Genomic DNA, 28000 nt, shown 5'->3' on the forward strand with positions numbered 1-28000 from the left:
GAGTGTAAATTAGTTCAACCCTGTGGAAGACAGTGTGGTGATTCCTCAAGGATCTAGAACCAGAAATACCATTTGACCCAGCAATCCCATTTCTGGGTACATACCCAAAGGATTATAAATCATTCTTCTCTAAAGACACATGCACGTGTATATTTACTGAAGCAGTATTTACAATAGCAAAGACTTGGAACCAACACAAATGCCCATCAATGATAGACTGGATAAAGAAAATGTGGCACATATACACCATGGAATACTATGCAGCCATATAAAAGAATGAGATCATGTCCTTTGCAAGGACATGGATGAAACCGGAAGCCATCATTCTCAGCAAACTAACACAGGAACAGAAAACCAAATATCACATGTTCTCACTCATAAGTGGGAGTTGAACAATGAGAACACATGGACACAGAGAGGGGAACATCACATACCAGGGCCTTTCACGGGGTGGGGGGCAAGGGGAGGGAGAGCATTAGGACAAATACCTAATGCATGTGAGGCTTAAAACCTAGATGACGGGTTGATGGGTGCAGCAAACCACCATGGCACATGTTTACCTATGTAACAAATCTGCACATTCTGTGCATGTATACCAGAACTTAAAATTTTAAAAAGTTTTAAAAAAAAGCACTACCCTCCAGGATGCAGTAATGCCTGAAGTCAATCACCATTATATAATGCTGTATCCACAAGAGAATACCTGGGAAAGGAATCCATGGTGTGGGAGCAGCAGTGTCCCCACTTGCTATCATTCCCAGTGACCCACTTAAGGAATTTGTGTTTTCATCCTCACAAATGTAGCCCACAGGGTCAAAGGTCTTGGTTCCCAAAGGGGAAACATTTCCACCAGGGAACACAGCAAGAGTCTTCACTGAACTTTAAGCTACATCATCATCCAGGCACTTTGGGCCCTTCATGCCAAGGACCAGCAGGCAAGGAAAGGATCCTGGTTGGCGTGATTGACTCTTATCATCAAGAGGCAGTCCAGCTATTGTTACACAATGGAGGCAGGAGGCATATGTTTGATACCCAGATCATCAACTTGGACATCTGTTAGTACCACCTTGCACAATTTCAATGGCAAATGGACAAGTTCAGCAGCTACAGCCTGAGAAGGTATGGCAAACAGGAACTAGAATGCCTCCGTTTTGAGAGACTGAGTCACACCACTAGGAAAGTCACCTAAACTTTCACAGGGAGTCATCAATGGTAAGGAGAATCTAGAATGCACAGCAGAGGAGCAGGGGAATGAATATCAGCTATAGCCGCAAGACCAGCTGCAGCTGCAGGGGGGCTGTAGTTCATCCTACCAACCCTCCTTTTACAAGTCATCCCCAGGAAGAGAGTCCCATCAGCATCCTGAAGGAGCCGCTCCCAGAACTCTTGTAAAGAAAGTAGATCTGAGTGACACTTGCTGTATTAGGCTGTTCTCACATTGCTTTGAATAAATATCTGAGACTGGGTAATGTATTAAAAAAAATAATTACAACTCAGCAATGAAAAGAAAAACCAATGTAAAAATGGGAAAATCGTTTGAATAGACATTTCTTCGAAGAAGATATATAAATGGACAACAAGCTCCTGAAAATATTCTCAACATCATTAATCATTAGGAAAATTCAAATCAAAACCACAATGAGATACCACCTCATACCCAATAGGATGACTATTATAAGAAAAGACAGATAATAACAACTGTTTGTGAGGATATACATAAATTGGTCCCCTCATACACTGCTCGTGTGTGTGTAAAATGGTATAGCCACTTTGGAAAGCAGTATGGTTGCTACTCAAATTATTAAACATAGAGCTACCACATGACCCAGCAAATCCACTCCTAGGTATATACCCAAGAGAAATGAAAACGTATCTCCACTCAAAAACTTGTATACAAATGTTCATAGCAGCATTTTTATAATGACTGAAGAATGAAAATAACCCAAATATCCATCAACCAATAAATGGATGAACAAAATGTGGCACATTCATACAATGAAATATAATCTGGCATTAAAGAGGAATGAAGCACTGCTACATGCTACAGCATGGATGAACCTTGAAAATGTTATGCTAAGTGAAAGTAGCCAGCCAGTCACAAGAGGCTGTATTCTATGATTCAATTTCTATGAAATGGTCAGAATAGACAAGTCCATAGAAACAGAAAGTAGATTAGTGGCTGTTAGAGGCTAGCAGGAGAAGGGAATGGGGGTATGGGGCTTCATTTTTAAATGAGAAATGCTCTGGCATTAGACAGTAGTAAAGGCTGCACATATACTCAAATATACTAAAAACCACTGAATTATACAACTTAAAAGGGCAAATTTTATTGTATGTGAATTATATCTTACTAAGACTTATTTTTTTTAAATGCAAAAGAAAAAATCAGTTGGGGATATTTGTGTGAGTCTATGTCTGAATTCTCTGTTCTGTTACATTAATCTATATGTCCATCTCTGTATCATACCACACTGTCTTGATGGCTGTAGCTATATAGTAACTGTTGAAATTAGGTAGCGCAATTCCATTCCTTCCACTTTAATTTACTTTGTCAAGATTGTTAATATATTTATTCTGTTAAGTCTTCTAGTTCACAAATACAGTATATCATTTTTTCATTGTGTTTTATAGTTTTCAGTGTACAGCTCTTCTGCCTGTTTCGTTAAGCTTATAACAAGTATTTCATTTTCTTTGCAGTGATTGTCAATGAGACTTAGTTTATTTGGGCTGCTATAACAAAATACCATTAACTGAGTGGCTTGTAAACAACAGAAATTTATTTCTCACAATTCTGGAGCCTGGGAAGTTCAAGATCAAGGTGCCAGCAGATTTGCTGTCATCTGGTGAGGGCCTTCTTGCTGTAACCTCATATGGTGAAGCAAAAGGGGGAAAGGCAGTGTCCTCTGGGGCCTCTTTTATAAGAGCACAATTCCATTCAAGAAGACTGTGCCCTTATAATCTTACCATCTCCCAAAAGCTCTATCTAATACCATCACATTGGTGATTAGGTTTTCAACATATGAACTTGGGGGAGGGGGACACAAAACATTCAGATAATAGCCAGAACTGTATTTTAAAATTTCAGTTACCAATGATTTATTGCTAGTATATATTGCGATTTGTGTGTTGACCTTGCATTCTGTGGCTTTGTTAAACTAATTTTTAGTTCTAGGAACTTTTTTGTAGATTCCGTAGGGGTGTCTTCATATAAGATCATATTGTTTCTAAATAGAGTTTTCCTTCTTCCTTTCCAATCTGTATATCCTTAATGATATTTTTTCTTCACTGTCTAGAATTGTCAGCATAACATAGACTAGAAGTAGTGAGAGTAGATATACTATCTTTATTATTGATTTTAGACAAAAAACCTTCAATCTTTCACCGCTAAGTTTAATGTTAGCTGTAGGTTTTTGTGGATTCTTTATATCAGGTTGTGGAAGTTACATTCTATTCCTAGTTTGTTGAGACCTTTTTTTAAAAAAAAATCATCAATGTATGTTGAAGTTTGTCAAATGCTTTTTCTACATCAATTGATATGATCATGGGCTTTTTCTTGTTTTTTTTTTTGTGAATATATACTTTTTATTTAGTCATTTTTGTTTACAGTTGAAACTCTGGGAATTCAAAATTAACATCCTTGCCCGTAAGCTTCTTATAGACACCAGAAAAAGTTTCAACCTTGTGTTCCACATTGTTCTGCTGTGCTTTGTCCAAATGAACCTTTATGAGCCGGCTGCCATCTAGTTTGACGTGGATTCTCTTGCCCACAATTTCGCTTGGGAAGACCAAGTCCTCAAGGATGGCATCGTGCACAGCTGTCAGAGTAAGGCTCCTGGGACGCTTTTGCTTATTTTTTGTATGGCTTTTTCGAGTTGGCTTAGGCAGAATTCTCCTCTGAGCGATAAAGACGACATGCTTCCCACTGAACTTTTTCTCCAATTCGCGTACTAGCCGGACTTAGATTTTCTGGAAAGATTTCAGCTGAGGAACGGGAACAAAGATTATGATAGCTTTCCGACGACCACTAACTTCAATTTCCTTGGCTGCCGTAATATTCAGCTCCCTGAGCTGAGCCTTGAGGTCCGAGTTCATCTCCAGTTGGAGAAGAGCCTGGGAGATGTCGGACTGGAACTCGTCCGGCTTCTTGCCATTGGGCTTCACGATCTTGGCGCTCGAACTGAACATGGCTTTCTCCTGGGAGAACTTGCCGAGCACCGGCTTAGGAAGAGACCCAAATCTTGCGAGAGCACGTCAAAATCCCGGGCTTTTTCTTGTTTTAACTGTTAATATGATTGGTTACTGTGCATTCCACAGATAAATCCCATTTGGTTATTTATAAATAGTTTTATTTGTTTGGTAGTTTTTGCTTTAAATATTTTGTATATGTCATCACAATGACTTCTAGTGCCCATGGTTTCTGATGAAAAAAAATTAGTTGTTGTCATATTGAAGATCCCCTGTACATGACATAGTAATTTTTCTCTTGCTGCTTTCAAGGTTCTTTATTTGTCTTTCATTTTGTCAGTTTGACTATGATGTAAATATCTTTGTATTTATCCTGCTAGGGGTTATTTGAACTCTTAGATGTATAGATTAATTTTTTTCATCAAATTTTGTAAGATTTTGTCCATTATTTCTTCAAATATTCTTTCTTCTCATTTATCCTTTCCTCCTGGGACATCCATTATGTATATGTTGGTACATCTGATGTCCCACAAGTCTTTGAGGTTCTGTTCAATTTTCTTCACCCTTTTTTCTTTCTGTTCCCCAGACCAGAAGTCTTAATTGATCCATCTTCCAGTTTGTTGATTCTTTCTGTCAGTTCAAATCTGCTATTGAGCCTTTGTAGTGACTTTTTCATTCTGTTATTGTGCTTTTCAAATCGAGAATTTCAATTTGATTCTTTTTTTATCACCTCTATCACTTTATTAATATTCTCTATTTGTTGAAAAATTCTCATAGTTTCCTTTCATTCTTTAGACATGGTTTCCTATAGTTCTTTGACATAGGATATGTCATATTTAAAACACATTTAAAATAGCTGGTTTAGTCTTTGTCTAGTAAATCCAACTTCTTGGCTTCCTCAAGTACAGTTGCTATTGATATATTTCTTTCCTATATATGGGCCATACTTTCTTGCTTTTTTGCATGTTTTGTATTTTATAAAACTAGACATTTTAAAAACATAATGTGGCTACTCTGGAAATTTGAGCCCCTCCCACCAGGTTTTGTTTTTGTTGGTGTTTGTTTAGTGACTTTCTTTGACTGATTATTATAAGCCTGTATTCTTTGTCTTATAAAGCCATTGAAGTCTATTCTCAGTCTAGTGCTCAGCTGATGATTGCACAGTGATTTTATCAAATGCCTTGAATCAATAGTTCTCCCATTCTTTGCTAAGGTGCTCATGTATTGTGACACAGCTTCAACACTCCTTCAGTTTAAAACTCTGCCTTGGCCTTTCCTTCCTACTTGTGTAGAGCTCAAGATTAGCCAGAAGGGAGAGACTAGGGCCTTCTCCAATGTTTCTGGGCATGCATACAGCCCTGTACATGTCCATGGCCTTCTAGATCCCTAGAACTCTGTTGGAGGTTTTCAAAGCCCCCTATGGGTATCTTGTTACCAGCGTTTTCCTTTACATTTTTTTATCAGCCTCTTTTTAGCCCTAACTGGCCTTGTTGCCTTAGGCTGCTGTGCTGTTAAAATATTGCCACTTTAAAAAAATAAAAATCTCTTTCTTTACTTGCACATGAGATTTTTAAAAAGAGAGCTATGCCTTACAACGTTGGCTTACAGTGGTTTTTGAGTGAACATTCAGTCTGTCAGTAAATCCTAGAATTTTCTCTTTAGCTTTTCAGATATTCCATGAAGGCTTTCATTTTGCTCTCCAAGGTAGCAGTGCTTAGCTGTCATATTAAAGGATTAGCAGATTGAGTCCAATAATGTCATTTGATGAAACAGGGATTGTTAAACTTGATTCTATGAATGAAGTTAATGGAGTCAATGGATCTATTAAACTTGTATGTGAAATATTGAAAGTTTTGCATTTTTCTGGATTTTCATTATATTTTCAAAGGACACTGCACATCCCCAAATGATTAAGAACTACTGACTTAGAGGATTCTGTTGATTTCTGAGATCCTCATTGTGTATTTCTGAATAAGAGATCCTAATCAGCTATTAATGGATAAAGTGGATATACCTCTATCTTTTCTGGGAGGGACTAAATGGTTTTGGGTCAAGTGTGCAGTAAGTTCAAAATAAAAATGAAGCCTTTAGATAAAATTAGGTACTTATTAGACCCACTGCTAGATTTTGTTATTTAATGAATTAATAAAGAAGCACATATATTACCATATCACAAATTTGTGTTTAAAAATATTTTGATAACTGTTTATTTCAACATTTCTTTCTTTTGTAATTCTATATATTTTATTTTGATGTGGCTCAATTTATCTATTTTCTCTTTCATTGTGTATGTTTTTGCTGTATTAATCCAAGAAACTGTTGCCTAACATTAGGTCATGAAGATATACTACTGTGTTTTCTTTTATGAGTTTATTTTTTAGCAACAGCTTTATTGAGCTATATTATATACATCATAAAATTAATTCTTTAAAATTTACATTTCAAGAGTTTTTAATACAGGTGACCCTTGAACAACATGTGAACTGTGTGTGAGCCCACTCGTGGATTTCTAAAAAATAAATTTATTGGAAAATTATTTGGGTATTTTCAACAATTTGAAATAACTCATAGATGAACTGCAGAGCCTAGAAATATTGAAAAATTAAGAAAAAAAGGATATATTCTGAATGCATAAAATATGTGTTGATGCTAGTCTATTATATTATTTACTACCATAAACTATACACAACTATTATAAAAGTTAACATTTATCAAAATATATGCACACATAGTGCATACATGGCACCATCTGCAGTCGAGAGAAATGTAAACAAGCGTAAAGATGAAGTATTAAATCACAACTGCATGAAATTAACTGTAATACATACTATACTACTATAATAATTTTGTAGCCACCTCCAGTTGCCATTGTGGTGAGCTCAGGTGTTGTGAGTGTCCATTTAAAACGCTGTGTGCTACTTATCTCCATATAAACAATTACTCCAATAAATTGCATATTGCAGTAAAAAGTGATCTCTTGTGGTTCTTGCATATTTTTATTGTATTTAGTGCAATACTGCAAACATTGGATAACACCAAGGGGGCCATATGAAGTGCCACTAGCAATGCTGGAAGTACTCCCAAGAAACAGAAATGTCATGACATTACAAGAAAATGTCAAATTTCTTGATATGTATCGTAGATTGAGGTCTGCAGCTGTGGTTTCCCACTATTTCAAGATAAATGAATTCAGCATAAGGACCATTGTAAAAATAAAAAAAGGAAATTTGTGAAGCTGTCATTGCAGCTATTCCAGCATGTGCAAAAATTTTGCACTTTTTGCAAAATACCTTTATTATCTCGTCTTGAAAATGCACCTTTTATATGGGTGCAGGATTGCTATAAGGAAGGCATACCTATAGATTCTAATATGATTCAAGAAAAAGTGAATTCATTATATGACAACTTAAAGCAAAAGGAAGGTGAAGGATCTAAAGCTGGAGTATTTAATGCCAGCAAAAGATGGTTTGATAATTTTAGAAAGAGGTTTGGCTTTAAAAATGTCAAGATAACAGGAGAAGCAGCTTCTGCTGATGAAGTGGCAGCTGACGAGTTCGCAGACTCTTCTTGAAGAGAAAGGATATCTGCCTGAATAGGTTTTTTAATGCAGATGAAAGTGTTCTGTTCTTGGGGGGGAAATGCCACAAAGGACACTTATTAGTAAGGAAGAGAAGTGGGCCCCAGGATTAAAGGCAAGAAGAGATGGGCTAACTCTACTCTTGTGCAAATGCAGTTGGGCTTATGATCAAGACTGCCCTTATCTATGAACCTTTTAACCCCTCAGCCCTGAAGGAAAAAAATAAAGCCCAGTTGCTAGTCTTTTGTTTGTACTAGAAGGCCTGGACAATGAGAACACTTTTTCTGGATTGCTTCCCTCAATGCTTTGTCCCTGAAGTCAGGAAGTACCTTGCTAGTAAGGGATTGTCTTTTAAAGATCTTTTGATATTGGAAAATGCCCTGGCCACTCAGAGTGCTGTGAGTTCAACACCAAAGACATCAAAGTGGTCTACTTGACCCAAAATACAACACCTTGAATCCAGCTTCTAGATCAGGGGGCCATAAGGACTTTTAAGGCTCTTTTCACATGGTACTCTATGGAAAGTACTGTCAATGCTATGGAAGAAAACCTCGATAAAGAGAACACTGAAAGTCTGGAAGGATTACACTATTTAGGATGCCACCTTTGTTATAGAAAAAGCCGTAAAAACCTTCAAAGCCCAAAACAGTAAATTCCTGCTAGAGAAAACTGTGCCTAGATATTGTACATGAATTCACAGGATTTATGACAGAGCCAATCAGGGAAATCATGAATGAAACTGTGAATGTGGATAAAAACAAAAAGGGTAACAAATGAAGGGTTTCAAGATATGGGTCTTGGAGAAATTCAAGGGCTAACAGATACCACAGCAGAGGAATTAACTGAAGATCACTTGATGGAGATGAGTGCTTCTGAACCAGTGACAGACAATGAGGAAGAATGTGAAGAAGCAGTGCCAGAAAACAAATTAACATTAGGCAATCTGGCAGAAGAGTTCTGATTATTCAAGACTACTTTTGACTTCTTTATGACAGGGACCCTTCTATGATATGGGCATGAAAACTGAAGCAAATGGTGGAAGGATTGGTACCATATAGAAAAATGTTTACAGAAATGATAAAGCAAAATCTCACGCTGAGTGTACCTGCCTCTTCTGCCTCCCATTTCACCTCTTCCACCTCTTCTGTCTCTGCTACCCCTAAGACAGCAAGATCAGCCACTCCTCTTTCCCTTCCTCTTCAGCCTACTCAACGTGAAGATAATAAGGATGAAGTCCTTCATGATGATTCACTTCCACTTAATGAATAGTAAATATATTTTTCTTCCTTATGATTTTCTTAATAACATTTTCTTTTGTCTACCTTACTTCATCATAAGAATACAGTATATATCCCGCTTGTAATCCCAGCACTTTGGAAGGCTGAGGCGGGTGGATCACGAGGTCAGGAGTTTGAGGGCAGCCTAGCCAATATGGTGACACTCTGTCTCTACTAAAAATCCAAAAATTGGCCAGGCATGGTGGCTCATGCCTGTAATCCCAGCACTTTGGGAGGCCGAGGCGGGGGGATCACTTGAGGTCAGGAGTTTGAGACCAGCCTGGCCAACATGGTGAAACCCCCTCTCTACTAAATTTGCTTTTGTGGTGGTGCATGCCTGTAATCCCAGCTACTAGGGAGGCTGAGGCAGGAGACTCGCTTGTACACAGGAGGTGGAGGTTGCAGTGAGCCGAGATCATGCCACTGCACTCCAGCCTGGGTGACAGAGTGAGACTCCATCTCAAAAAAAAAAAAAAAATACAGTATATAATGTGTATAACATACAAAATATGTGTTAACTGTTATCAGTAAGGCTTCCCATCAAGAGTAGGCTATTAGTATATTAGTAGTTAAGTTTTGGGGAAACCAAAAGTTATAAGCAGATTATTGACTACACGAAGGATCGGCAACCCTAACCTGTGCATTGTTCAAGGGTCAGCTATATATTCACAGATTTCAGCATCCATCACCACTACCTAGATTTAAAACATTCTCATCACTCCAAAAATAAACTTATTGGCAGTTACTTTCCAGCACTCCCTTCTTGCCGCCCTTTCTTGTCTCTGTCAACCACTAATCATTCTACTTTCATCTCTACTGATTTATCTGTTTTGAACATTTCATATAAATGGAATCATAAAATATTGGTCCCTTGTGTGTGTATTCTTACACCTAGCATAATGATTTCAAGGTTCACCAATTTTGTAACGTGTCAGTACTTCATTCCTTTCCGTGGCTGAATAATATTTCCTTGTATAGACATCTTGTTTATCCATTAATCAATTGATGGTCATTCGGGTTGTTTCCACTCTTTGCTATTGTGAATATTTTGAATAATTCTCCTATGAGTATTTGTGTACAAGTTTTTATGGAAGTATATGTTCTTAATTCTCTTGAGTATATACCTATGAATGAAATTGCTGGGTCATATGATAACTTTAACTATCTGAGGGATATCCCTATTGTTTCCCAAAGTGGCTATACAGTTTTACTTTCCCATCAGCAATATACGAGGGTTCCAATTTCTCCACATCCTCACCAACATTTGTTACTGTCTATGTTTTTTATTATAGCCATCCTAGTGTGAACTGGTGGTATCTCATTCTGGTTTTAATTTGCATTTTCTTAATGCTGAATGATGTTGAGGATGTTACAATGTGCTCATTGACCATTTGTATATCTTATTTGGAGAAATGTCATTTCATATCCTTTGCTCACTTAAAAAATCAGGTTGTCTTTGTATTATTGAATCGTAAATATTGTGTGTTCTGGACACCAGTCACTTATTAGATCTATGATTTGCAAATATTCTCTTCTATTCTGTGGGCTGTCTTCTGATTTCTTGATAGTATATGTTGAGGCAAAAAGTTTTTAACTTTAATGAAACTCAACTATGAATCATCTCTTTTATCACTTGTGCTTCCAGTGTCATATCTGTAAAATCATTGTCTAACCCATGGTCACAAAGATTTACTCCTAGGTTTTCTTCTAAGGGTTTTATCACTTACATTTAAGTCTGTGCTCAATATAGAGTTAGTTTTTGTGTATGGTATGAAAAAGGAGTCCTACTTTACTCTTTTGCATGTGGAAATCCAGTTGTCTCAGCACCGTTTGTTAGAAAAGACTAGTCTTTCTCCATTGAATTGTCTTGGTACCCTTGACAGAAACTCATAAAAAATTTATTTCTTCTGGACCTTTAATTCTATTCTGTTGGTCTTTATGTCAACTCTTATGCCACTACCACACTGTTTTGATTACTATAGCTTTGTAGTAAGTTTTGAAACTTGGAAGTATAAATCCTCAAACTTCATTGATTTTTCAAGATTGTATTGGCTCTTTGGGGTCCCTTATATTTGTATATGAATTTTAGGAGCAGCTTGTCAATTTCTGCAAAAGCAAATTATATTTTTATATATTTAAAAGTATAATTCTAGATAAGGAATCCAAAGGCTTCACAAAGCAGTAAAAAAAATTCCATGCCATTAAAATATTAAGATGACACCTTCAATTACTGTACCATGTATCCATCATTGGCTTTTTAAAAATCACTCTGCACCTTATACATATTTTTATTAAGGGTGAAGCTTAGAAACACAGTGTTTGAGCTGGTTTGGGGGATACTGGGATAATTTGTAGTGGTATTACAAGAGTGATGATAATCTTCTTTTAACGACCTCCTCTACATTTCTCAACTATTGCTCAAGGAATATATCATTCCTGAGGGAGAATTCTGTAAAGGCAAAGCAAAAAAGACAACATTAGAAGAGCTATCTATATCACCTCATTTCATAATGGTGACAAACTCATAGCAAGCCTGCATGTTATATCTATATCTTTATTTATTTATTCATTTATTTATTTATTTTATTATTATACTTTAAGTTCTAGGGTACATGTGCACAACCTGCAGGTTTGATACATAGGTATACATGCGCCATGTTGGTTTGCTGCACCCGTCAACTCATCATTTACGTTAGGTGTTTCTCCTAATTCTATCCCTCCCCCAGCCCTCCACCCCTCGACAAGCCCCAGTGTGTGATGTTCCCCACCCTGTGTCCAAGTGATCTCATTGTTCAATTCCCACCTATGAGTGAGAACATGTGGTGTTTGGTTTTCTGTCTTTGTGATAGTTCGCTGAGAATGATGGTTTCCAGCTTCGTCCATGTCCCTGCAAAGGACATGAACTCATCCTTTTTTATGGCTGCATAGTATTCCATGGTGTATATGTGCCACATTTTCTTTATCCAGTCTATTATTGATGGACATTTGCTATTGTGAATAGTGCCATAATAAACATAATAAACATACGTGTGCATGTGTCTTTATGGTAGCATGATTTATAATCCTTTGGGTATATACCCAGAAATGGGATTGCTGGATCAAATTGTATTTCTCATTCTAGATCCTTGAGGAATTGCCACACTGTCTTCCACAATGGTTGAACTAATTTACACTCCAATCAACAGTGTAAAAGCATTCCTATTTCTCCACATCCTCTCCAGCATCTGTGGTTTTCTGACTCTTTAATTATTGCCATTCTAACTGGTGTGAGATGGTATCTCATTGTGGTTTTGATTTGCATTTATCTGATGACCAGTGATGGTGAGCATTTTTTCATGTGTCTGTTGGCTGCATCGATATCTTCTTTTGAGAAGTATCTGTTCATATCCTTTGCCCACTTTTTGATGGGGTTATTTGTTTTTTTCTTGTAAATTTGCTTGAGTTCTTTGTACATGTTGGATATTAGCCCTTTGTCAGATGGATAGATTGCAAAAAATTTCTCCCATTCTGTAGGTTGCCTGTTCAATGTGATGGTAGTTTCTTTTGCTGTGCAGAAGCTCTTTAGTTTAATTAGATCCCATTTGTCAATTTTGGCTTTTGTTGCCATTGCTTTTGGTGTTTTAGACATGAAGTCCTTGCCCATGCCTATGTCCTGAATGGTATTGCCTAGGTTTTCTTCTAGGATTTTTGTGGCTTTAGGTCTAACATTTAAGTCTTTAATCCATCTTGAATTAATGTTTGTATAAGGTGTAAGGAAGGGATCCAGTTTCAGCTTTCTACATATGGCTAGCCAGTTTTCCCAGCACCATTTATTAAATAGGGAATCCTTTCCCCATTGCTTGTTTTTGTCAGGTTTGTCAAAGTTCAGATGGTTGTAGATGGGTGGTGTTATTTCTGAGGCCTCTGTTCTGTTCCATTGGTCTATATCTCTGTTTTGGTACCAGTACTATGCTGTTTTGGTTTCAGTAGCCTTGTAGTATAGTTTGAAGTCAGGTAGCATGATGCCTCCAGCATTGTTCTTTTGGCTTAGGATTGACTTGGCAATGCTGGCTCTTTTTTGGTTCCATATGAACTTTAAAGTAGTTTTTTTCCAATTCTGTGAAGGAAGTCATTGGTAGCTTGATGGGGATGGCATTGAATCTATAAATTACTTTGGGCAGTATGGCCATTTTCATGATATTGATTTTTCCTATCTATGAGCATGGAATATTCTTCCATTTGTTTGTGTCCTCTTTTATTTTGTTGAGCAGTTGTTTGTAGTGCTCCTTGAAGAGGTCCTTCACATCCCTTGTACGTAGGATTCCTAGGTATTTTATTCTTTTTTAGCAATTGTGAATGGGAGTTCACTCATGATTTGGCTCTCTGTTTGTCTGTTATTGGTGTATAGGAATGCTTGTGATTTTTGCACACTGATTTTGTATTCTCAGACTTTGCTGAAGTTGCTTATCAGCTTAAGGAGATTTTGGGCTGAGACGATGGGGTTTTCTAAATAAACAATCATGTCACCTGCAAAGACACACAATTTGACTTCCTCATTTCCCAATTGAATACCCTTTATTTCTTTCTCTTGCCTGATTGCCCTGGCCAGAACTTCCAACACTATGTTGAATACAAGTGGTGAAAAAGGGCATCCTTGTCTTGTGCCAGTTTTCAAAGGGAATGCTTCCAGTTTTTGCACTTTCAGTATGATATTGGCTGTGGGTTTGTCATAAATAGCTCTTATTATTTTGAGATATGTTCCATCAATACCTAGTTTATTGAGAGTTTTTAGCATGAAGGGCTGTTGAATTTTGTTGAAGGCCTTTTCTGCATCTATTGAGATAATCATGTGGTTTTTGTCTTTGGTTCTGTTTATATGCTGGATTACATTTATTGATTTGCGTATATTGAACCAGCCTTGCATCCCAGGGGTGAAGCCCACTTGATCATGGTGGATAACCTTTTTGATGTGCTGCTGGATTCTGTTTGCCAGTATTTTATTGAGGATTTTTGCATCAATGTTCATCAAGGATATTGGTCTAAAATTCTCTTTTTTTGTTGTGTCTTTGCCAGGCTTTGGTGTCAATATGATGTTGGCCTCATAAAATGAATTAGGGAGGATTCCGTCTTTTTCTATTGATTGGACTAGTTTCAGAAGGAATGGTACCAGCTCCTCTTTGTACCTCTGGTAGAATTCGGCTGTGAATCCATCTGGACCTTGACTTTTTTTGGTTTCCAAAGTGGGCAAAGGGCATGAACAGTATGGACATATTTATTGAGCTGAAAAATCAAGGCATATTTTTTGAGACAGAAAATAAGTGTGATTTAGCCAATTGTGTTGGAAATGAAAATTATTATGCCAGTTAGGCTAAATGACAGATATCTATCTATCTATCTATCTATCTATAGATATAGATATATCTTTTGAGATAGGGTATCACTCTGTCACCCAGGCTGGAGTGCAGTGATGCTATCTCAGCTTACTGCAACCTCCACCTCCCAGGCTCAAGTGATATTCCCACCTCAACCTCCTGAGTAGCTGGGACTACAGGCGCATACCACCACACCTGGCTCATTTTTATATTTTTTGTAGAGACGGGGTTTTGCTATGTTGCCCAGGCTGGACTTGAACTCCTGAGCTCAAGCGATCTGCCTACCTCAGCCTCCCAAAGTGCTGGGATTACAGCACTTGGCCAATATTTTCTATAAATTGCTAAATCTGCAGCTCTGTAGTTTTGGTAAAATTATATTCAAAGCATGTGATAATACAAAAGCATTTAATAAAAATGTTTTATTGGTAAAGGTGTTTTAAAGTTATTAAAATATTTTTCTATATCATGAATTTTGCTTAATATGTTGGGTTAAACAAGGTACCTCTAAGTAAAAGAGTAATTTGTATATTTAATAAGTATTTGATAAGTCTTAGTAAAGCCTTTTTGGTTTTATCTAAAAACTTAAAGCTTAAAACCACAAACATTTATTATCCCAGTTTCTGTGGGTCAGGAATCTGGGTGTGGCAAAGTTATGTGCCTCTGGCTCAAGATCTGTCACAAGGGTATGGACAAGGTGTTGGCTAGAGCTAACGTCTCATCTGAAGACTCAACCAAGGAAGGATTTTCTTCCAAATTCACTTACATGGTTGTTGGCAGGTTTAGTTCTTCATGGGCTATGCGACTGAAGGTCTTAGAGCCTTGTTAGCTATTGGACAGAGGCCTCCCTCAGTTCCTTGCCATGTGGGCCTCTCTGCAGGGCAACTCACAGCATGGTAGCAGGCTTTTCTCAGAGTAAGAGAGAGAGAGAAAAGCCATGGTCTTTTTGTAACCTAATCTTGGAATGACATCACTTTTGCCATATTCTTTTTCTTCTCCTGGCATTTTAAATGTAAACTTGACAAAAATTGTATATTTTTCATGGTGTACAACATGATGTTTTGATTTATATATAATCGTCAAATGATTAAATCAAGCTAATTAACATATCCATCACCTCAAACAGTTACCATTTTTTTTTGTTTATCTGGGACAATCTTTACTTATCCTTTATGTTTAAAGGATATTTTTTCACTGGGTATACTATTCTAGGATAAAAGTTTTTTCCTTCAGCACTTTAAATAATTCATGCTACTCTCTCCTGGCCTGTAAGGTTTCCACTGACAAGTCTGCTGCCAGGTGTATTAGAACTTCATTACATGTTATTTGCTTCTTTTTTCTTGCTGCTTTCAGGATCCTTTCTTTACCCTTGACCTTTGGGAAGAGTTTGATTATTAAATATCTTGAGGTAGTCTTTTGGTTAAATCTGCTTGGTATTCTATTACCTTCTTGTACTTGAATATTAATATATTTCTATAGGTTTGGGAAGTTATCTGTTATTATTTCTTTGACTAAACTTTCAACCCCCATCTCTTTCTCTACATCCTCTTTAAGGCCAAAACTTTTAGCTTTCCCCTTTTGAGGCTATTTTCTAGATCTTGTAGGGATGCTTCATTCTTTTTTATTTTGTTTCCTCTGCCTGTGTATTTTCAAATAGCCTGTCTTCAAGCTTACTAATTCTTTCTTCTATTTGATCAATTCTGCTATTGAGAGAGTCATGCATTCTTCAGTATGCCAATTGCACTTTTCCACTACAGAATTTCTTCCCAATTCTTTTAAATTATTTCTATCTTTTTTTTTAAATGTATCTGATAGGATTCTGAATTCCTTTTCTGTGTTATCTTGAATTTTGTTGAGTTCCCTCAAAACAGCTATTTTGAATACTCTGTCTGAAGGACCACATATCTCTGTATCCCTGGGATTGGTCCCTGGTGCCTTATTTAGTTCATTTGGTGAAGTCTTGTTTTCGTGGATGGTCTTGATGCTGGTGCATATTTATCTGTGTCTGGGCATTGAAGAGTTAGATATTTATTGTAGTCTTCACAGTCTGGGGTTGTTTGTGCATGTCTTCTTGGGAAGGCTTTCCAGATATTTGAAGGGATTTAGGTGTTGTGATCTAAGGTTTTTGTCACTGCAGCTGTATCTGCATTAGGGGACACCCCAAGCCCAGTAATACTGTGGCTCTTGCAGACTCGTAGAGGTACTGCCTTCATGGTCTTTGATAAGATCTGGAAGAATTCTCTGGATTATAAGACAGAGGCTCTTGTTGTCTTCCGTTATTTTCTCCCAAACAAATGGAGTCTCTCTCTCTCTCTCTCTCTCTCTCTCTCTCTGTGTGTGTGTGTGTGTGTGTGTGCATGTGCTGAGCTGCATGGAGTTGGGGGGAGGTAACACAAGCACCACTGTGGCCACCACCACTAGGACTTCCCTGGGTCAGACCTGAAACCAGCACAGCACTGGCTCTCACCCAAGGCCTGCGGTGACCACTGCCTGGCTACCATCTATGTTTGCTCAAGGCCGTAGGGCTCTACAATTGGCAGGTGGCAAAGCCAGCCAAGCTTGTGTCTTTCCCTTCTGGGTGATAAGTTCCCCCAGTCCCCAGGTGGGTCCAGAGATACCATACAGGAGACAGGGCCTACAGTCAGAAACCTTAGGAATCTACCTGGTGCTCTATTTTACTGGGGCTGAGCTGGCACCCAAGCCACAAGACAAAACCCTTCCCAATCTTTCCTTCCCACTCTTTCCTCCCCTTTTCATAAGCTGAGGAGTCTTTCCCCATGGCCACCACCACACCAGGCACATAGCAAGTATTGTCTGCCTACTGCTGATGTTCACTCAAGGGCCAATGACTCTTCAGTCAGCTTGCAATGAATGCTGCCAGGCCTGGGACTACCCCTTCAGGTCAGTGGTACCCCGTTTGGTGCAGGGAAGGTCCAGGAATGCTGTCCAAGAGCCAAGGCCTGGGATCGAGGACCAAAAGAGACTGCTTGGTGCTCTACTCCACTGTGGCTGAGCTGACACCTAAGCTGCAAGACAAAGTCCCCTTTACTCTTCCCTCTCCTTTTCTCAAGCAGAAGGGGTCTCTCCCTGTAGCCACCATAGTTGAGAATAATGCTGGGCCACACCTGAAGCCAATATATTTCTCAGTCTCACCCAAGGCTCACAGTGAGTACTACTGGACTAACACTCCTGATTATTCAGGGGGTCCAAGGGCTCTTTAGTCAGTGTGTGACGAATCCTTCCAGAACCGAGTCCTTCCCTTCAAAGCAGCAGGTTCTCTTCTGGCCCAGGATGTGTCTAGAATTGTCATTCAGGAGCCAGGGCCTGGAATGGGGGCTTCAGGACTCTGCCCAGTGCCCTATCCTACTGTGGCTGAGCCGGTATCCAAGTTGCAAGAGAAAGTCTTCTTGTTTCTTCCCTCACCGCTCCTCAAGCAGAAGGAAGGGATGTCACCTGGAGCTATGAGTTGCACTGCCTGGGTTGTGAGAGGAGTGGTACAAGCACTCCCTTGGCCGCCCCTGCTGGTGTCTCACTAGGTCACATGTACCCCAAGTCTGCTTGCATCATGTGCAGCACAGCACCAGGACTTGCCAAGGAATTGCAGTCCTTGTGGCCCAGATTACCTTTCAAGTGCATTTAGAACCCCAGGGCACTTTGGCCTGAGGTGGTGAGGCTTGCTGGAACTCAGATTCTGATGGCTGGGATGAACAGTTCCCCTCTGGCTAGGGCTGGTCTAAATGCTCACTCCAGGGGTTAGCCCAGCTCACTGGGCTGAGTTCTGCCGAGTGTTGCTTCTGCTGTGACAGGGCAGCACTGAATTCAATGCAATGTCTCAGCCACTATGCTCTCCCTCTTCCAAGTGTACAGATTCTGTCTCCATGCCATGCAGCCACTGCCAGAGGTGCAGCAAGGATGGTGTCGGGAATGCGAGACTGTCTTTTCTACCCTCTTCAGTGTCTCTTTCAGCAATACGAGGTTAAAAACAGGTACTATGATCCCTCACCTGATTTTTTGTTTTTTGTTTTTTATGAAGGTGCTTTACTGTGTGTGTAGTTGTTTAATTTGGTGTTCCTGCACAGAGGACAATTGTTGGAGGCTTCTATTCAGTCATCTTGCTCTGCCTCCTCAGTTACCATTTTGTTTGTGTGTGTGTGGTGAGAACATTTAAGATCTACTCTCTCAGCAACTTCAGGTATACAATACAGTATTATTATTAACTATGGTCACCATGCCATAGTCTTCATTTTGTTTCTTTGTTTTTTTGTTTTTTGTTTTTTGTTTTGAGATGGAGTCTTGCCCTGTCGCCCAGGCTGGAGAGCACTGGCGTGATTTCGGCTCACTGCAACCTCTGCCTCCTGGGTTCAAGCAATTCTCTTGCCTCAGCATCCCAAGTAGCTGGGATTACAGGCACCCGCCACCATGCCAGGCTAATTTTTGTATTTTTAGTAGAGATGGGGAGTCACCATATTGGCCAGGCTGGACTCGAACTCCTGACCTCGTGATCCGCCCGCCTCGACCTCCCAAAGTGTGGGGATTACAGGCATGAGCCACCGTGCCTGGCCCTTTTGCCATATTCTGTTTGTTAAAAGTGAGTTCTTGGGTCTAGCCCACACTCATGGGGAGAGGACTGCATAAGGACTCAAATGCCAGAAAGTGGAGATCACAGGGGTCCATCTCAGAAGCTGCCTACCAGAGTAGCACTTCTCAGAAATTGAGAAACTGAATGACTCTACTCTTAGGTAACAAATTGTCTTCTATCTCAGGTGGTTTCTAATTTATTGACTTCAATAACATTTAAGGAGAACTTAATCAAGTGTTCAGATAATAAATTGTTAAAAATATTATTTTATGAAAAATAAATATTTCTGGCACACAACTCTGAGTTAAAAAATTGAGTGACAGTAGCATAATTGAACTCTATCAATTCACATATAATTATTGATATGAAAAAGACGTCATTAACATTTACTTTTATAAAAATGGAAACAAAATATAATTGATGCTGAATCTTGTTCCTGAATGTTATTCAATATTCATCTGTGAATATAATACCTAGTTGGGAGAAAAGCTCCAATCACATTTTTAAGAAGAAAGGCATTTTTAATAAAAGTATAATTTTATCTCTAATAATTGTCAAAATTTATATTTATATTTGTGTTCTTTTGAGTAGTTTGGTACTACTAATAATTAAAGGACAACTAAATTCAGAAGAATGGTTTTAACATTATTACCTTATGGCAATAGGGAATAAAAAAATTAAATTTCAATTTATGCTTTCTTATGAAGAAATATGACAAAGTAATAAAAATAAAATAAATGCAAAAATTATATAACATTACAATAAAATTTTGTGGGAATGTGGAATGGAAATGAGAATTCAAGGAGACAAAGGAATGATGTAAACTTTCTTCCCCTGAAGAAGACTTAAGCCATTTATTTTCTTAACATATGGGTATGAGTAAGAAGTTGCTATAGTATTCAGATTCCATTGGATGCATTTAAATGAGTAATTACATAGTTTTATTTTAAATGTCAATGTCTACCGTATTCCAGAAATTACATCCTTTGCAACTGTTGAAAGTTATGATGAAATATTTGGACATCAATCCAAAAATATGTAAGGAGATATATAGATTTTGTTTTTCCAAATTCATTAGAGGGTATGCCAACAAATGTTTGAATGCTCTTGATGAGACCCTGAACTAAAACAATTTCAATATATAAATTTTATGTACGTGTGCACGCTCGCATGTGCGCGCGCACACACACACACACACACACACAGAGTTATGGCTATGATAAGCTCTCACTGCCCTGAAATTTGCCATGGGATACAGTGTTTCTGTAGGGAAATTAGGATGCAGAGGAGGATAGGAGGTAAGAGGAGTATGAAATATTGAGAAACAGCATGCCACTGTCAAAACGGCAGAGGTTTTGGGGGGGTCAAACAACACAGAACGGTTTGGAATACTCCTACTTACTAGCTATGTGATCTCGTACCAGTAAATTCAAGTCTTTGAGTCACAGTAAAAATGGGGGGAAATACCTACCAAGCAGAATGGTTGTAGAAGTCAATATAAAATTCCTAGGCTACTCCCTGGTATGTAGTAAGAGCTATATAATTGTTGATTCCTTCCCCTGTACTTCTGAACCTATGACACCAGGAACAAACCTTGAGTTCTCATTTTACCCTTTGATGGCCCAGAACAGCAATCTCTCATCCTTGGAAATACACTTATGTTTTGCTACCACAGCTCTTGAAATGAAGTAGATATTCAATCAGTATTTCTTAAAATGAACTGAGTCACATTTTCAAGCACAGATTTCCATCTGTGGACATGTTCAAAAAGGGAGAATGATGATTCAACTCCTGTGGGTATTCAGCCATTTTTTTAAATAAACTTGGCTAGATGTCTTGGTATCTGGAAATGCCGGTGGTTTTTTTTTTAATCCCTACGTGAGTTTAGCTTTTTGTTTATATGTATTTTAAACAATAAGCAGTTATGTCCTTTAAAAATTTTCTAAAGGTTTTGAGGGAAGAATACTTGATTTTTGACAGAGAATGGAAAGATACAGTGGGCCAAGTTATAAACCATAGGCAACTTTTTGTGTGTGTGCGTAGAATGCTTTCTGGTGCCCCTCATTGCACCCACTCCACTGATATGAGGATATGATTTTAGCTAAGCATTTTGAAAAGAGCTTGAGGACCCCAATTGCTCCCATTCCATTCCTCTGGTGCTCACGTGACCTCACGTTGGGAATTACTATGCAATAATTTAGCAGAGAATTTATTGTAAATGCTCTTCTCAACAGTCTTTTTCCATTCATTTATCATGTATCAATTCATTATCTAACTATCCATTTATTTTTTTGATTCCTGTGTTGAGCAACTCCCACATTGCAAGTGTTCTGTATAGCTTTGGGTATAAAGAGATGATTGTCCAGTGGTGGTGATGGGAATGCCACACAGAATACAATTGGAGTATAGCAGTATTACCTTAATCCTAAAGATCAGCAACTATAGCCCACCTGGAAGGACTGAATAAACACGGTAAGCTGTTAATTGTTGAGTAAGGTAAGTATTCATTCATAAATTAATTCATTCAAAAATATGTGTTGATTGTCTGCCAGATGCTAGGTGGTGGGATTATAGCAGTGAATAATATGGATGACAAAATCATTTGGTATATAGAAATCTGTTTTATTTATAACCCTTGATTTAAACTGAATTATAACATTATGGATGTGCTTTTGTAATCATACTTATCTAAAACTTTCCAAGAGATATCATCCCCAATAAATTTTCATTTATTTTCGTGGGACTAGCCTTCCACTTTATCTGATAGACAAATTGGACATTGGCTGTTCCCTTGTTTACTTTCAGTGTTTGGTAGTGATGCCCTTTTCTACTCTCTGTCCTACCCTCTCTACCCAACTATGACTTTGGAACATTTTCCCAGATCAGCTCCTGGCTGGGTGGTTTTGTCTAAGAGACAAACTACACAACCATAGACAGTGGTCCTGCCTTTTCTCAACTTTCCACAGTGTTTAGGACTTTTGTGCGGATATAATGTGCACCTAATGACACATAGCCTTACAGATGTGTTCTAATTCATGTGTGTGCCCTGCATTGCCTTTCAGATTGTCAGCTCCTGTAGAGCAGGCCAAGGCTTCTATTTGTTTTAGCTCCTTTCACAGTGTGAGTATATATACTCTGATTGTAGAGCACACCCTCAAATGTTGTTGACTTGTCCAGATTCTGAGCACATGGCCATAGCTAGAGGTTAAATGAACATGCCTGTTCAATTTTACATTTCTCAACAAATCCAAGCTCACAGTTATTTTCTTTGCAATCAAATTACAAGGCCAATTTCTTACCAGTTTTTGACAAAGTCTTACGTATTCTTTCAGATTTCCTGCAAGCAACTATCTTGTTTAGCAAATTGGAAAACTTTATAACCTAATACAAAGGGAGAGTGGCAGGCACAAACACAGCAAAAGCAGAGCTAATAATAACTCTTAAGGAGAAAGGCTGCTCCTAGGAATCTTAGGCCCTATGGGCAGGCCAGTTGGAGAGATATTTTGGGCAGGGGGACATATTGGGAGGCTTCACTTTAACTGGTAGTTACCTACTTCACTTGAGTATAAGACCAGCTCTACTTCACTTTGATGGGAAAGCAACACAAATTGCCGTGACATATATATGCCAAAGAGAAGCGAGAGGGTTCATTTTCCCTGATAAGGGAAGTCTACCTCACTTGGATTGCTTTCTTCTCTTGGTAGAATTTAGGGCATGCTTCTCAAATGTTGGTGTGCATCAAAATCATATGGGACATTTGTTAAAAATGCAGATTTCTGGACCTCACCAGAAATTATACATTGTATTGCAGTTTTGCTTTGGGGCTAAAAATGTAATTTAAAAAATATATTAGCATTTTGAAGAGATTATAATTTTTAACTTTGTTTTTTCAACTCGTTTAAAAAATATACAGGAATCTTCAAAATATGGAGGTAGTCAAAGCCTCCCTCAACCTTGTAGAGACCCTGAAGCAGAGAAACATTCCTCAGCAAGTATTCCCACATCCCTCAATGCCCTCCCCTCTAACTTATTGCATCCATGCAGTGTGGTCTATGGGGAGCCAATTCCCTGCCACAAAATAGTCCACAATCCTCATCTACTCTCTAAGGTTTCTAGGTGGTTAGAATTTACTGTTCTAATCATTCTGGCGCCTGCTGGGAATCACTTTGAGATTGGTTTAGCTAGTCTAGAGCCCTCACGGCAACTTCAATTTAAGTGTACAAACTCAGCTGCAAAGTGTCAGGGCCAAAAAGAGAGCTGTCCCTCCAGTTCTTATTCACTGTCCATCCACTGCCCCCAAGACTCCCTTGCACCCTAGTGCTGATGCTTCCCAATAGCCCCTTTAACCTTTCCCAAACTGCAAGAGCCCCCTTGGTGAGTGCTGCAAACAGGTCCTTTTCCCTACTGAGCATGTGCAGTAGTCTAGTGGGCAGCTATTCTGTTTGTCTCCCACCCCCATCCTCAGGCATGAAAGGGCTGCTAATCCCCCTCCCAAATTATGGTTTCTAGGTGGTTGGGGTTACTGCTCTGACCATTTGAGGACTTGGCGTGTGTTACTTTTTTTACTAGTACTCAGCTTCCAGCCTTTTTAACCACCTCAGCTTCAGTGTGCAAACTCAGGTGCTACACTTCAGGGCAAACCTCAGAACTCAAGCTCCAGCTCCATTCCAGCTCTCCCATCCTCGTGTTCCCAATTCCCCTCACACTCCACTACTGACATCAAGCCAATATTCTGTCTCATTGCTTCAAGAGAGATCCCAGCTATTTGCAGGTGAGAAACAGAAAGCAGAGAAGACATTACGAAATAGGTTATATTTGAGCTGGGCCTTGAGACATTAGCAGGATATCTCTGGGCAGAGATGGAGGGAAGAACCTCCTCAGAAAGAGGCTACAATATGAAAACTCAAGAAGAATATAGAGGTTGAGCATGCCTTTGAAACCGGGTGAATGTATTAGAATTTGTTTACATCAGTGGTTCTCAAACCTCAGTGGATATCAGACTGACCTAGGGTGCTTGCCAAAATGCAGAGTCCTGGGTCCCACTGCAGATACACAAAAAGATGATGCTCTGGGGGTGGGAGGCCCAAGAATCTTCATTGTTTAACAAGCTTCTTTTGGTGATTTTGATGCAGGTGGTTGCTGACCATTTTCAGAAACACGAATTCAGGGTTTCTACCTGCTGATCTAGATATATTCAGGCCCGGCACGGTAGCTCATATCTGTAATCTCAGCACTTTGGGAAGCCGAGGTAGGTGGATCACTTGAGTCAGAGTTTCACCTGACCAACTTGGTGAAACCCCGTCTCTACTAAAAATACAAAAATTAGCCAGGCATGGTGGCACGCGCCTGTAATCCCAGCTACTTGGGAGGTTGAGGCAGGCAAATTGCTTTAACTCAGAAGGCAGAGGTTGCAGTGAGCCAAGATCGCACTACTGCACTCCAGCCTGGCAGACAGAGACAGAGTGAGAATCACGCACATATATATATATATTCAGCAGGCCAAAGCAGCTAACCAGCAACTCTTCCTCCTTTCCATCTGTCCCTCTTTTCGCCTGTCCATGTCACCTTCCGTCTCTCTGTTGACAAGACACAGGACGGTGGAGAGTAGGTATAATTTGTGCATCCCTGGTGATAATGTTATCAGGCCATGTAGCAAAATGAACCAAGTTAGTTTATCAGGCTACTATGGAAAGAAGATAGTGAGGAGAAGGAGGAACAAAGACAGAATAAACAACCAGTAGTCTTCCCAGCCTTTCCTAATGTGTGCACAATACAACCCAAAGATATGGCCTTCTAACTAATGAATGAGAGAGGGAGGGAGCAGAGATAGAAATGATATTCAGTGGTTATTTAGGCTTGGCACTCTCTGGTCTTTCTAATGGAAAGCCAGCAGGCTGCCTTGCATCGGTAACAATAAAAGTGGCAGAACAAAAGACAATTGCAATTGATCCAGTGTATTGGGTCCCTGAGACTGCACAAGAATCTCCTTTTCATCTTCTAAAATGGTCCTGCAAGGTCTTCACAGTCATCACTGGATTTTATTTAGAGAGACTGTCACCAACCAAGAGCATTTAGTATATAGAACACATGTGTACTCATAAAAGCAATACAGGCCATAAACAATGGGCCTTAATTATCTTTCCCTCTCTGATTCCAAGGGATGTGGCAGGAAAAGTTGCAAGCAAATTGGTGAGAGCACAGGATCCCCAGGGTTCCTTCATCTATGATCTAACCTCTGACCCAGTCTGTTGCCTTCAACAAAGTCATTTACTTTCTGAGAGCCAGAATGAAATTTGGGCAGTTTTAAAATTCACGATTTCTCATGAAATCAACCAGCAGAGTTGCAGGGCTTCTTCAGTTCCCCATACCTTCTCTGTGGTCATCTTGTCAGTTTCAATTTTTCTCCTGTTCCTGTCCTCCCTTTCCTACCACAAAGTGGGGTAATGGTGAAGGGAGAAGGGAAAAAAAAAAGTTCAAGGTGGTTGGAAGCTGGAACTGTCAAAATGTAGCTCTTTCCTGGTAGATGCCACCCCTCTCCATTGTTATGGAAGGAAGGTGGGGCCTTAATGGAGTAGGATGGAGGGAGAAGATGGGAGCAGGGTGCCTTATGTACGGTCAGAAAGAACAGCACCATAGAGGCCTCTGGGTAATATAAAATATGTATATTATAATTGAGACTTGGAAATAAACATGTTACTTCCTGTAAGTCTCCAGTTTATTACTGCAGAAACAATTCTTTTGATAACTCAGGTGGTACTCAAAGGAAATAATGGCCTCGCAGGGCCCTCTGAGCTCACATAGTGGAAGAATCCTCCTTACATCCTTAGAAGTGGTGCTTGCCACCATGGGATGGGACTCTTTTTGGACTTTCTGGGGCTACTGTCTTCTCTACATAAGGGCTTTCTGGCCAATCTCAAACAGATGGACCAGAAAATGAAATGCCAAGTGTTTCACCTGTCAGCCTATCAGTGGGAAAGGGACACTAGACAGCCAGTACCTCACATTTGTCTAGAGCTTTATGTTTTTCCTAGCACATTCACATACTTTCTCTTATCTGATTTTTTTTTTTTTTTTTTTGAGATGGAGTCTAGCTCTGTCACCCAGGCTAGAGTGCAGTGGCACCATCTTGGCTCACTGCAACCTCTGCCTCCAAGGTTCAAGCAATTCTCCTGCTTCAGCCTCCCAAGTAGCTGGGATTTCAGGCGCCCGTCACCACGCCCAGATAATTTTTGTATTTTCAGTACAGACGGGGTTTCACTGTGTTGGCCAGGCTGGTCTTGAACTCCTGACCTCTTGATCTGCCCGCCTCGGCCTCCCAAAGTGCTGGTACTACAAGCATGAGCCACCGTGCCTGGCCTCTTATCTGATTTTTACACCCACCCTGTGAACTGTGAAGTTGGCAGGAAACCCTGTGAAGTTGTTACCTTGCACAGATCTGACAACTGAGGTGCTGGAGAGAGAAGTTACTTCTCTAGGGTCACAGATCTAGTCAATGATAAAGCAGATCCAGAATCGAAGTCTTCTGACTCCTGCTTTCATGCACATCTACCACTTACTTCATTTCCTATCTATGGGGTTACTGCCTGGACAGGAGTATCCTCACAGAATTCAGTGGGATAATAACTGGAGAGATTAGCCTCTCTTTAGCATCCTGCCACACCCCATTTCACATCAGAAGTGCCAGCTAGCTTGAACTTCTTTTGTCCTCGCTCCCAAACACCTGTGTCTGATCTTCACTCTCCTGCCAACCTTTCTGAGCTTTGGTATATGGGCACATCAATACCCACCGAACAAATGCTCCTTCCGCCCTCTATCATTTCCCCAGTAAAATTGCAACTCAAGGTTCGACTCCCCAAGAACCTCCTTAAAATGACCAGAGGCCTAAAGGCCTGGATAAAAGGACAGCAATTGGGGGTGAAATTTTGCCTCATATATTTCAATTATTTTTTTCCTAAACAGGAACATAGAGCTGGCTCATTTTCATCCATCAGTTCTCAGCTCAAGTATCACCTTCTCAAAGAGACCTTCCCTGAGCAACAAACTTAAAGTGTACTTCTCTGTTATTCTATTTTTTCTCATACTAATCATTGCAAATAAATAATTATTAATGGATTCCTCTCTATTTGCCTATTCTTAGGCTACCCCAGTAGAATCAAAGCCCACTGAGGTTAGAGACTTTGTCTTGTTCACTATTGTAGTCCTAGAGATCAGTCCTAGAGCCTGGCACAAAGTAGGTGTACAATCAAATTTGTAGAAAAAATTAATTGAAGACCCAAAGGCAGATATGAAACTGAGGGTAGCATCAGCAATATTACCTACCACTTTTCTTTTCTCTTTTTTTTAGACAGAGTCTCGTTCTGTCACCAGGCTGAAGTACAGTGGCACGATCTTGGCTCACTGCAACCTCCGCCTCCCAGGTTCTAGCGATTCTCCTCCCTCCACCTCCCAAGTAGCTGGGATTACAGGCGCACACCACCACGCGCAGCTAATTTTTGTATTTTTAGTAGAGACGGGGTTTCTCCATGTTGGTCAGGCTGGTCTCAAACTCCTGACCTCAGGTGATCCACCCGCCTCAGCCTACTAAAGTGCTGGGATTACAGGCGTGAGCCACCATGCCCGGCTACTTTTCAAGCATATCAGTAAATCTTAATAACTGCTTGATGAGATGGGTTCCATTACTGTTTCCATTTTATAGATTGGGAAACAGGCTCACCAAAGTGAAGAAATTTGTCTAAGGATGTACAGCTAGAAACTGGTGGACTACAACTCAAATCCGGATGGTGCAGACTCTAGATGCCAAGTTCTTAACCACTGAGCTATACTGTCTTTTTGGGAAGTGCACCGGCATCAGGAAGGTTCCGGCAAAATGTGTGGGAACAGAAACAGAGCCTGATCAGGGCCTTGGATTTTGAAGAACAGATCACTGTATATACTCAGCCAGGCCTTTGACTGCCCAGGTTTCTCTTTTGCTTATGTTTCCTGCAGAAAAAAGCAGCTTTTTCTGCTTCAGAAGTGACCCTTTAGAGATTCTGCA

At 39.6% G+C, this 28000-nt stretch overlaps 1 protein-coding gene and 1 pseudogene across 1 annotated transcript in view; both read right to left on the reverse strand.

Moving 5' to 3' along the window:
- TRPC5 (transient receptor potential cation channel subfamily C member 5) overlaps positions 1-28000 on the reverse strand; it is a 322611-nt gene that overhangs the window by 24802 nt on the left and 269809 nt on the right. The gene's annotated exons all lie outside the window — the stretch shown is intronic.
- On the reverse strand, positions 3548-4200 carry LOC129024249 (small ribosomal subunit protein eS7-like; annotated as a pseudogene).

The sequence above is a fragment of the Pongo pygmaeus genome, chromosome X (genome assembly GCF_028885625.2).
Source record: "Pongo pygmaeus isolate AG05252 chromosome X, NHGRI_mPonPyg2-v2.0_pri, whole genome shotgun sequence".
In the NCBI taxonomy this organism is placed as follows: Eukaryota; Metazoa; Chordata; class Mammalia; order Primates; family Hominidae; genus Pongo; species Pongo pygmaeus.